Source organism: Balaenoptera acutorostrata, chromosome 18, assembly GCF_949987535.1.
Source record: "Balaenoptera acutorostrata chromosome 18, mBalAcu1.1, whole genome shotgun sequence".
Lineage (NCBI taxonomy): Eukaryota > Metazoa > Chordata > Mammalia > Artiodactyla > Balaenopteridae > Balaenoptera > Balaenoptera acutorostrata.
The window spans coordinates 22,200,605-22,210,994 of record NC_080081.1 but is presented as its reverse complement, the minus strand read 5'-3'; positions in this window follow the sequence as shown (position 1 = coordinate 22,210,994).

Genomic DNA, 10,390 nt, shown 5'->3' with positions numbered 1-10,390 from the left:
ATGTCCTTCTCAATCCTTTTCTAAATGGCATAGCAATAATCTCCAATCAGGGAACTATCTATTGTGACACAGTACAGTAGAGCAGCGGTCCCCAACCTTTTTGGAACCAGGGACCGGTTTCATGGAAGACAATTTTTCCATGGACAGCGGGCTGGGGGGATGGGTCAGGCTGTAATGGGATGGTGGGGAGAAATGGAGAGTGGCAGAAGAAGCTTCGTTTGGTCTCCTGGCACTCACCGCCTGCTGTGCGGCCCCATTCCTATCAGGCCGCGGACCTGTACCAGTCCACAGCCTGGGGGTTGGAGACCCCTGCAGTAGAGGAACCAAGATATTCATGTCAGCAAGTATGAAAAACAATAAATGTATTCTGAAATATTTAACACATATATGTATATATACGTATACATATACATGTATATACACACACATGAAAGTACAAAATAATATTACTTGAATTTATTATTTTTTTACCTACAGTAACTGAAAGAAAGGAAAATTCTAGCTGACTCTAATTTACTTCTGCCTGATCAAAGAGCAATAATAATTTTTAAAAACTAATTTACATTTAAACTTTTATATTTAAATTCATGTTTGCCTGTGATCCTTTAAAAGTCACATACACAACTGAGTAGTTTTAGAGATACAAGTCATGTAACTCCAATATCCTGTATCCTTAAACACCATTCTTTTGTAGAGTTGCATCAGGAGTTTATGATGGTAACCTAAGACAGATGCTGGAAAGATATTTAGATACTAAAACACGGTGAAAGGGAAATCTTTTAAAACAAAGATAATTAGAATTCATCATATAGGTCAGCAGTTTTTTTCTGTAATGGAAAGGAAGGTATGTATTTTCTTCAGAGATCATACGGTCTCTGTTTCAACTACTCAAATTTGTTTTTGTAATTCAAAAGGAGCCATAGACAACACATAATAAGATCAGCAAAACTTTATGTGCTAAAAGAGGCAGCCTGAGTGCCATGGTTTGCCATTCCCTGATTTAGTCAATTGAAACTCATTCAAGTATATCAAACTAACTCAAGTACAATCAATTTAGAGTGACTAACAATTATAAAGTTACACAAAAAATTCAAAGGTAATTATGACTGGTCTCTTGTTTGGAGTGTAAATGACTTAGAGCTTGTCTTCTCTTTTAGTTTCCCTTATGGGCTATCCCCATTTTGCTATCCTCGATAATGGTGAAATACATAATGTTTTCTTCGGAACTGGGAGTCCATCACTCAAAACTTTTTGTTCAGTCAATTAAAATTTAGTCATGTCCTACATCTCCCACACCTCAAAAACAATAATAGGAATAAAATCAAAATTTGCTCATTTTTTCCCTCTCTATCCAAAACAAACGAACAAACAACAACAGCCAGAAACTAGTTTTATTTTGATAAGTGCATTGCAAGGATTGCATATATACTAAAAATGCCCATGCATATTTGTTGATGTCATCCGCCCCCACCCAGACCGTTACAGTGAAAAAGCACTGTATATTTACTTTTGAGAAATAATATATACCTTGCAGGCTCAAGATTTTATTGCAGAGTCTATACTTGTGCTTCTCAAATTTTATTACGCATATGGATCACCAAAAGACCTTGTTAAAAATGCAGATTATGCTTCAGTAGGTCTGATGTGGGGCTGAGATTCTGCATTTCTAAATGCTCCCAAGTGATGCTCATGCCACTGGTCCGTACACGAAGATATATAGTAATAGTGTATATAGCATACTTTATAATATATGCCATATGCACACTATATATATAGTATATAGTACATATAATATACTAATAATATAGGCTATGTATATATAATATAGCATAAAGTTTGAGTATATAGTATACATAATAGTATGTATAGTATATTATAGATTATATAGTATTCTTGACTGATGTTGTATCAAGATCATATAGTTATACCAATTAAGCAAATATATGGTACTGAATTGATTTCTAGTTCAGTATATTTGTTTACATATACTAGCTCTGGGTTACATGTTTACTTACACCAGCCCTGGAAATCTAAGGATGCACTAAAACATAAATTAGACAAAAGGCATTTAAATATTTTAGCATAATATAGAGGAATGTGTTAATAGAGGAATGCATTTTTATCCTAATATACTGTGAGCTTATTCAGGAACATTTCAGAATTTGTAGCAGGATGATGGTGACACACACTATATTTTATTCTAAAAATTTTAAGGCTGAATTCTCATATTGATTATTAGAATTTTGATTGTATGCTCAGAGCAGGAGGTCATTTTGTGGTTTTCTATTTTTAAAGAAGAATGCATTATTTACAAAAAGTGTTCTGTGTAACACGCTTGGAATTTTTAATCAGAGCCAATTAATAGGCTGATCTATGAATTATATTTCAAAGCTATAAGGGAGATACTAGGATAATTCACCTACAGAAGGAAGGTTTCCCTGGAGTAAGTTTTGCTGGAGGATTATTTTCACAATATATGGTGTTTGTTCTAGTCTATTGTATTTAGAGGAAAGCATTTAGTTTACTTCAAGTAGATTAAGTTTATGCTAAGTATATTGAACTGAGTAATATTTTCATTGTTATGACAAATGAACTCAATATCTCTAGTTAGTGATATTCTTTCATTATCTCAAAATTCGTAAAGTATTTAATAAGGATATAATAAAGATGATATTTCATCTGTGTTTTGAAGTCTACAAAGTTCCTTTTTCTACCTTAAAATAACTTTTCTTTCCCCAAACTCAAAAAGTGACTTATTTTGCCATAATGTATGTGCTGGCTTTGAAAGGTTTTGCCTTAGGCTCTGTTAATGGTTTTTATAAAACATTCAACTTATAATTTGCATTGATTTTTTTCTGGTTTCAAATTTGTAATTAAATGTGAATGTGTAAAAAGTCCAGGGATCTAGATATGATTGATAAACAAGAAATTGTCCATAGCATGCATTTTTCAAGACTTAACTTATATTAATAATTCCTAAACATTTTTCAAAATCATCACACTGACTGTGTTATTATATTTGCTTATTTGCAGATGTATTGCTGGTATTTTACCAAATAATCCACAGTCTACACCTGGCTAAAGAAATAAAAATATAATAGATGTTACTTTGTTTAAAAGTCTCTTTCCCCTTTGATTACTCATAAGGCAGTTTGGAAACCTTCCTGCTTACTCCTAGAGTTTCCGCTTAAAAGTCTATTACTTCCCAAAGGCAGGTAACTGCAGGTGTTTTCTATGCAGGTGTTTGCCTGTAAAAATCACTGCCAGTTAAGGCTAGTCACAGCAGTCCTTCCAGCAGCAAAAACAACCCAAAGAATTTTTTTCAGGTAAATGTAAGCTATAGGATATCCACAATAAACACGCAAATTAAATACTGAGTTTTAAAATTGGAAACCAGGAATGCCAGGAGATTCCCTTGTGTATACAAACAAAAGATGCTGATTTGGAAAAGTTAAGCAAAAGGTAATATTTTGTAAAGTGATAGTATGAGGATCCATTAAAAAATGTTTTTATAAAGACGAATAGAGAATAAAATATTGTGGGATAATTTTAAACACTGTACTGTGTAGCCATATATGTCTACCACTATTGTACAACTGAAATGCTAGTGTATACTTCTTTTTTTCTCATCTAGTTTGTTTGTTTTTAAGTCCAAAAACTTATATTAGGGCCATATATACACTTTACTCATGACAGTACACAGATATTTATTATGAGACTTTGTTTAATGGGGAGAAAGTGTGCCATGAGGACAGAGAAGTAGAAGAAAAGATTGATAGATTGTGTGAACAGTTAGGAAATAATCCAGAAAGTATCTATACATTGTGTTGAGTATCTGGATTTAATATGCAAAATTTTCTAACTAGAGTTTGGGAGATCTGTATGAGTAGTATTCCCAAAAGTAACCTCTGCCTAACCACCGCCCACAGGGGAGGTCATGGCAGCTACTACATTGCATTGCCATATTCCAATCACCATAGACATGCTATTGAGTAACAAAATTATATATAGTGGAATAACAACAGGAAAGGACTTTTGCTAGACATTTGTTGAATTTTCATTTGAAAGAAGTTAATATTTCTATGCATACCCTTACACTTCTAATTGATCTGGGGTTAGAGTACAGAATTGAGCTCCCATGTCCTGGCAATAAATAAATCCCTATTAGTTAATGGTGCAATGATGAGTCTTTTTGCTTGCATTTCAACATTTCCTGAAAAGTGACATTCATGATTCAAGAAGACTAATTACTTTGAATGGGGTTTAATTTAGAAATAAGAGATAACAAGGATAAAGTACCAAAAGGGACATCTTCTTTCCAGGGTGGAACTAAAAATAAGAGAGATCACCTAATATGTTAATATTTAAACATTTGTTTTATTTATTTATTTAGGAACAGGTTCTATTTTAATATTCTCCTAATATAATATATTTATGTACATAATACTCAAACATAAATCTCTATATTTTTGGCATCTATCATGTATTTTAAATGTATATGATTCTTAAAGATTGCTGTTTTCTTATCAATTACCTGATTTTATATTAATAGGTGACAGTTAACTAATTCATGGACTTATTTGATATACTGTGAAAAATGAAGTCAGTCTCTTTATGAAGTGACTAGAAGCTGCAGACTTAAGAACTTTATATTACCTCATTCAAAGTCCTTGTTTTATCACTTGGCCAAATCAATATCTGTTACACTTCACCTACTGGCTAAAATCATGTCTATTTGAAACACCCAGCTGTAAATTATAGGACAACTCATTAATGAAATGGCATGAACACTCTGCTAATTGCTTCATAATGTATAATATAAAGTCAATTAGAATTTAAAATTTTTTAAAAAATTTACTGATTTTTAAACATACAAATGTTTAAAAACAATTCATGTTTAACTAAAAATAAGCTATTTGATTTTGAAAATTAGCAAGATTTATAAATATCAACATGGTATGTGAATGGGATTTTAATAATACATAGGACTCAAAAGTAATTATTTTTATATGCCATAAAAAAATTCAACACATATAAAATGTTGCTTCTAACCCCTAGTCTCAGGGGAAAAATTCACAAGGGACTCTGATAACAGATGCCATTCAGCACTATATTTATATTATATTCTTTATGTGTACCACAAGGAAAAAATATATTATAGATTTCTGTAACATTGTTTTTAAGCGCAATACCAATTAGTAACATCAGAGACCGCCAATATAGGATATTAATAATATTTTAGTATAAATAAGATTGACAGTCTAATATTCCTAATGGGATTGATTTCAGACTCTCCTATAGCAAAGTTACTGTATTCAATTAATTAAAAAATAGCCCTTTGCTCTGACTGGTTTAGTTACACATGCCTTAAAAATGAAAATGTTTAAAATTCTTTTAGTCTGTGAGTATGGTGAATTCTAAAACATGAAATCATTTTAACTAGAGATAATAATCACTTTTTTAATCCCTCATTTAGATCATTTCTTCTAATAAAATGATCACTTTATTTTAACATTATTTATCTTTGATGGTTAGGACATTTTCTATGTTAATATTTTATCACTATATATGCCTTTCAACATTTTTAACTTCAGATATATTACATCTTAAAATTATAGCTAGGTATATTCCTTTTTATAGTGTTAACAAGACATCGATTGAAAACAATAAAAGCCTCCTATTGCTTATTTTTAATGATTCATAGGAAAGTCGCTGTTGTCAGAGTAGAAAAATCAAAACACAAGGACACAAAAATGACTTAATATTTAGCAGCACATCTTACATACACATTTATTTTGCCTCATTTAATGTATATTAAAATACATCAATTGCAAAATATAATTAATATATGTTTGAACAATTTCTATACCTCTTGATTTCACCAACCCTAATATTTGAATCTTTTTTGAGTTTAGGCCTACAGGTATAAATAAATATTTTGACAAAGAATAAGACCATGAAGAGCAATGCAGTAGACTATGACTAAACTGGTTCAAATCTACTTATACATTTGTTTATAAATGTTTGATTTGCTATCCTGCAGAAATTTTTCTAAGCAAAAGACTCTAGATTTACTCCACGAATAAATTTCTCATCTTTTAAAGCTTCATAGAATTACATATATAAAAAAAGAAGTTATATAGGTTTGTTCAGCATTTGGTCTAATTTGTTGGTAGTCTAAAAATATCATTGTATTCTTTGTGGTTTGAATTTGAAGATTATTTCTCCAGCACTGATTTACATTTTCCATTTGCATCATATCTGTATAATTTGATCAATATTTCTCTACACTGTGTTCATTATTGTTTTCTATTTCATAGTTCTTATTTTATGAATGTTATTACTTCATTTTTCTTATTAAAAGCCTTAAACATGCTTATTTCAAAGTCAGTTTTATATTGGTCTAATATTTCCATTTCCTGCTAGGGTAATTCTTCATGAACGTGCTGTTCTTGTTGGGGAGGTGAAATCTCCCCCTCTACCCCTCTTGAGTTCTTGTTGGACTAATAATAAATTTGACACAAGACAGATTAACCAGAGAAAAAGAAACAAATTTTAATTCATGAGCATGGACGTCCCATAGAAATGGGACCTAAGAAGTGGCCAAAGCAGGCAGCTTTTATACTTTTTAGACAAAATAAAAAACACACAATAAATTTGGAAGGAATTGCCAGGACAAAGAAACTTAGGTTTTGCATGCCCGATCAGTGAATAATCTAAACAGCTTTTGGGCTTGGCATATTAAAGAAGTAACAAGGTCTGCTTATATAGATTTCATGGCCCGACTTCCCTATCTTTGGCTATAAGTGTGGCCTTCTACCTCCAGATGCAGGTCGTGTACTTTTCACATGAAAGCTTTATTTCTTGCCTTCAGGGAGATAGAACGGAGAGGCAAAGTGTCCCTCTTACGCTGCCCATTTCTTAAGTAACTCTAATTCAGAATAATCAATATAACATTAAGGCACATTTTGGGGTGGCCTACCCTGGGCCCCAACATTCTTTGCAGCTATCTTGCTTAGCATTTTTTCAATTTGTTTTGAAATTTTAGTGTAAATTGTAGATTTTTCTTCTTTGCACTAACTTCACCATGTTTAATGATTTCTAGGTTGGCTCTACCTAGTAGTCACAAAATCCTGTATATGTTGAGGTCTGTCTGGTATTTACGGCTAAGACTCCTTCCCACAGTAAATTTGACATTGCAGATGTAGTCGTTGAGTCAGTGGAGAGCTTAGTAAAAGTCCTATCTGTGTAGTTTTTGCAACTCCTTCCTACCACAGGAAGTACTGATACTTATATTAGTCCTTCTCAGGGTAAGGATGCTAGCTTTTTTCTCCATCTTTTCATAGGTCAGGAGTGCTTCCTTAGGCCATGCGTAATGGTAATCCTGGATCTGGTTTGCCACACTGCTTATGCTTACTGTTCCTGTTGCTGCAGAACTGAGTTTCAGCCCCAGGTGTTGCTGTGTGTCTTATAAGTGTATTTGTCTTACTTTGAACCATTTTATGACTTTGAAAAAGTCCATCTTTACTCTGGAGCAAAGAGGGAATATCTAAGTGTGAACATTCAGCAGTTTCTTGGTCAGAGGTTGAGCAAGTAGTTTGGGTGTTTATTCCATGATAAATGCTGCTGTTGAATTGTGCTCTGTATAAGTAGGGGCAGGTCAGATGACCAACTGACCTAGCTGTTATAAATGCATTTCTTTAATTCATAAAAGTAAAATTGCCGATGTCACTCCTGCTCTTTATATTGGCTGAATGTTTTCAGCTTGGTCTATGTTTCTCCAGTGTCTTCATTTCATGTTAGGTTTCCACTAATTCCCACCACTGTCCTTATAAGGGATTCTCTGGTGCACATTTATATAACATTTTAACTCTACACGTTGACAGAGAGGCCCTAGATTTGTTTCTCAACCATATTGCCCTTATGACTACAATAAATGAGATTTCTTTTATAGTTTTCTGATTTTCTTCCCATACCTTCAGTTGGGTATTTAAAGTCAATTGATCCTTTTCTTCAATACTCACTCCAGGATCAAAAGAAGCAGCCAGCCCTATGTCATAATACTTATAATTACAATTTTAGTCTTCATGACTAAGTGTAGTAGGTACACAATATCCCACCAAGTTGTGCTCTATTTGCTCAATTATCACATGCCAGTATTGGATAATTGTTATGCCAGTGACTGTTAGTGTCTCATTTTTTCTTTACAAAAACTGTTTTAATGGTTCTTATAAAAATTGTGTGCTATGCAATTCCACAATTCAATTTTGGGTCTGTACTTCACAGGACCACTTGTAGTACAAATTACACTTTAAGTCAAATTGTCAGCTCTCTCTCTACTCCTCCAAAACGTTACATACTCAAAATGGATTACTGTGAGTATTTAATGAAGGGAAAATTTATTTACAGATATGGACAGGACCAGGGAACCAATAAGAAATAGTAAAGCACTACAAGATCAACAAAAATAAGAAGCCATTATCATTCTCTTTAAGGCACACTGGGGAGGAGGGGTGCTGAATTGTTATTGGAATTCAGTAAGAGCTGTCACTGAAGGTAGGAGGCTGGCCTGCAGCAGCTGTGGCCTCCTGTAGAGGAACAGAGCCAATGCCTAATGATGGACCCTTAAAAAAGGAATCCTAGAGTAAATCACCTTATTCTCCTGTTGGTGCATCCTTTGGGAATAATGCAACTCGAAACTAAAGGAAAAGAACCTGATGATATTGAAGTCCAAACAATCATTAGAGATTATCCTTCAGGAACACAGAGAGTGATAGAAAGAATGGAGAGTGGGTCTTCAGGCGCATACAGAGAATATCCACTCTGTAAGTACACGAACATTGAAAAATTATTAGGGTGAAAGCATTCACATGTTTCTTCTGTGTTAGAAAATAAGATATTTTACTAAGTTGTATAATATGCATTAAATATTTAGGACAGTATTACCAGAACTTTGGTGGTATCTATTCTTTTATCTTCTTTGCTTATATATTTATCATATTGCTTAACATGATATTTTGAAACTATGTTGTATTTGTTTGACTGCCCACCAAATGACCTCCTTAAGAGAAAGGAAAATCTATAAATTTTGTTCTTTGAGAGCCCAGCGGATAATTGAATCACTAGTAGGAACTCAATAAATATTTTTAAGCTGAACTCTAAAGATTTTTCTGTCTCAATTCCTTCATTATTAAAATAGATTAATTGTGTATACTTTATGAATCTAAAGTGACCAATATAAGATTGCTGAGTATTGAAAATCACAAAACATGTTACTTACAAACTACCCTTAACTAAATCATTATTTTTCTTTTCATTTATTGAATATATTTTTCAAGTATAGTTTGAATGTAATGAAATATATACAAACAACTATTTTCATTGATCTTTGCTTAACAATTCAGTCATAAGTCTCACTTTACCTTACTTTGTATCAATATATTGAAATTTAATACAGTATGCTGATTATTGTGAATAGCACTGTATTGCATATCTGAAAGTTGTTAAGAGTAAATCTTAATAGTCCTCGTCACAAGTAAAAATCGTAACTGTGTATGGTGATGGATGGTAACTATACTTATTGTGATGATCATTTCTCAGTGTATGCAAGTATTGAATCTTAATGTTGTACACCTGAAACTAACATAATGTTATATCTTAATATAACAGAAAAAAGAAGTAATTTAGAAATACTATATGTAGCTTTCAGTTAAACATGAAGGAATTAAATCATACTTCTGATAACTTAGATAACTACTAAAATGAAATTGAGATGCATGAAATGATGAAATAATATAAGTAACCAAAAAATGATCAACTGCAAGAAGAGACAACACACACACACACAAAATGCAATCTCAGGAGCAGCGGAAACAGTGGTAATTGATTAAGTTAAATAGAGGGAACTGAAACATGAGCTCCAATTAGGAAGAGCCAAAGACAAACCATATTACCCAAATCCCAGAACTCTCAAAAAACTGGAGCCCCCAGATACATTTGAGAAAGAAAATAGAGATAACACTTAAAGTCAAATTATTGGTTTTAAATTACTTATAAGAAGAAGTTATAGGAGTTTTCAGATGTTCCTTCTGAATCATCCTGAGAAATAGGCACAGCAATACCCATCCCATTTCAACAGAAGACTGAAGATTTACTTTCAGGAAAGATATTATCAGAGATAGTAGATGTACCAAACTAGGAATGAAAGGACTATATCTCCCAAATGTTAATAATCATCTACTCACCCCCTATTAGGCACTCAGTATGCTGGCAGCATTGCTCATTTCCCTGGGGAGAGCTGCTTCCTGGAATAAGGGATTATAAACCACAGATACTGATGTTGTGAATCTCCCATTCATGAAGGCTCTGCCCTCATGACTTAAACATTTTC